General features: G+C 43.2%; 1 pseudogene across 1 annotated transcript; it reads left to right on the top strand.

Moving 5' to 3' along the window:
- Positions 1-722: 722 nt before the first annotated feature.
- Positions 723-1,397, top strand: LOC308429606 (U2 small nuclear ribonucleoprotein B''-like; annotated as a pseudogene). Its single transcript has one exon. The product of its transcript is annotated as a U2 small nuclear ribonucleoprotein B''-like (transcript).
- Positions 1,398-2,817: the final 1,420 nt, after the last annotated feature.

Genomic DNA, 2,817 nt, shown 5'->3' with positions numbered 1-2,817 from the left:
GCCAAACCTCCACTCCCTTTCCTCCTCTCCCACTAGCAACAGCTGATATAATGGGAGACCAAACATTTCCAAACATGAAAATCCTCAGTGCCGAGTTATAGATTGAGTCTATGTCTGTGGCCCTAAATGCCACTGTTTTCCCCATCTGTTTCCATGGTTAAGGAGAAAGCCACCTTTCATCAGTTAGAACTGCCAGATCCTTTTGTTATCGGTCCTTTGGGCTTTGTTCACACTAGCTCCTTTCCACAGTCCCGCCTGCTCCTCTGGACGCATCTTTCCTGATACCTTTGTTCGCCTCAGAGGACGGCTATCATGTCAATCCAATGGGTCATCATCAACTCTCAATTATGTTTCACTGTTATTCCACGTTGACTCCGGAGAGTCCTAAATGCTGCCAGGGAGGCAGGTACACGGTGAGACAGGCAGGGGCTTGTCTTTCCTTATTAACCATCTACTAACCCAAAGGAAAACCCATCTCTCCATCACTCTGAAAGCCAGAAAAGCGTGTGACATTTGATGGTTACAGAGCAAGAACGGTAAGTCTTAGAAGACCAGAGTCATCACAGAAGATCCTTGTGAGATCACTAGACCAGGGAAGAAGACACTGTACAAGCTGTGTCACAGGGAAGATTCTGACAGTGGAGTATCAGGTCAAAAACAGAGAAAGGGGGCTACAAGCGAACCGCACCGACTTCAGGCTACTTGAAGGGTTTTACCCAAACATGGATATCAGACCAAACCACATGGTTTATATCAACAACATGGATGACAAAATTTAAAAAGAAGAATTGAAGGGATCTCTATGCGCCCTGTTTTCTCAGTTTGGACACATGGTAGATATGGTGGCTTTAAAGACCATGAAGATGAGAGGGCAGGCTTTTGTTATATTTAAAGAACTGGGCTCATCTACAAATGCTTTGAGACAGTTACAAGGATTTCCATTTTATGGCAAACCAATGAGAACTTAGTACGCCAAATCAGATCCTGATATAATATCTAAAATGTGTGGTACTTTTGCTGATAAGGAAAAGGAAAAGGAAAAGAAAGCTAAGACCATGGGACAGGCTGCAGCATCTGCAAACAAGAAGCCTGGTCAGGGAACACCAAATGCAGCTAATACCCAAGGAAATGCAGCACCAAATCCTCAGGTCCCTGACTACCCTCCAAACTATATCCTATTCCTTAGTAACTTACCAGAGGAGACAAATGAGATGACGTTATCCGTGTTGTTCAACCAGTTCCCTGGTTTCAAGGGAGTTCGCTTGGTGCCGGGGAGACATGACATTGCATTTGTAGAATTTGAAAGTGATGGACAGGCCGGAGCTGCCAGAGATGCTCTGCAAGGGTTTAAGATCACATCGTCCCATGACATGAAGATTACCTATGCCAAAAAGTAACACGTGGGAGGCCAGTTTTAAAGGACTTGGTACCATTTATGGTGTTTGTTCTGATCACAGTTGGTCAAGTCATTCTAAATGGTTGGAAGTGAAGGTGAAATTTTGGGAAAAGAATCATCTATTTTTTTTTGTGAATTATGAAATTTTGTACAATAAACTTTTATTTGTATTCAAAAAAAAGAAAAACAGAAAAAGTAGGACTGGTGACTTGTCCAACCTAAAGTGACCCTAAAACCAGTTGGGCCTCTCCAAATCTTTACCTGACGCGACCTGAATTAATAATCTAGGACCCATCCCTACACAAAAAAAAAAAAAAAAAAAAAAAAACAAGGGGACAAAAAGAAAAGATGCCAAACAGGATACAGATAGGTGATGGTCTTGCCAGGTAAGAGACTCATACTTCCTGTTCTTGGAAGACAGGTGGTCTTCACGCTCCACCAGGCCACACATCTAGAGGCAACTAAAACTGCTGAGTTACTCAGTCCCCAAAAAATATTCTTAGATTTGGGTTACCCCTCTCCCTGGGGTCCACTATGATCCAACCCTCCTGGCCATAGTGTCCCTAGATTTGACAAAGGGTCTAAATGTTGATTTAAAACTCCATTGTGCCTACAGACCACAAAGCACAAGAAAAAATTAGGTGAATAAATAAACCTTTAAAGTATGTCCTTGAAACCATCAAAAATTGGCCAAACCTCTACCTTTGACCCTACTAAGGGCCTCAAATCAAGAACTACTTGTAGTAAGAAATGTGGTTTCTTTAAGACCATAGAGATGTTTTAAGGATATGTTTTTGTTGGAATCCCAGGTGTGGGATATGAGGCTGCTTTAAACCCTTGGTAGCCGACCGTGATTTTGCCTCCTGCTCTGGCAAGAACATGATTTTTCCAGCTGCAGATAATTTCTGCAAGTGTTAAATGTTTAGAATGCTGAGGACTCTTGAGAGGGTATAAAACTGCCTGGTTGCTGGAGATAATCCTAACGATGTAGATCAGCATTGCTCCAAGGAGCTCTACATCCTTAGTCAGCAAGAAATAGTCTACCCAAGATCAACACCCCTTCCCCTCTGGTCTTTCTCTCCTGCCTAGTGTTGAGGGGTTGGAAGGGATTGGGTGGAGAAGGATGGTAGGGAAAGAAACCTATAAAGTAGCTGAAAGTCCAGTTATTACTTCTTTCTGTTCGTTCTTCAAGTCCTTACAAACCCTGCAACTAATAAGACTATCCATTAGACAGCCAGCCCTTGCCTGTGCCCAAGCCTGCCAAGTTCAAGCCTGGAAACCTTGGGTGGATAAACAGAATCCCAAGCCAAAATAGCAATGATGGTCGCTGATGTCACCCTGTGGATCTACCACACCGAGCTGAAAAAGGCCAGAGATGATGATAGGTCATCACTGTTCCCTCTGACCCCTTAAAGATGAGA

The sequence above is a fragment of the Micromys minutus genome (assembly GCF_963924665.1).
Source record: "Micromys minutus genome assembly, chromosome: 14".
In the NCBI taxonomy this organism is placed as follows: domain Eukaryota; kingdom Metazoa; phylum Chordata; class Mammalia; order Rodentia; family Muridae; genus Micromys; species Micromys minutus.
Note: the sequence above shows the minus strand (reverse complement) of the source record. Positions and strands in the feature narration are given on the sequence as shown.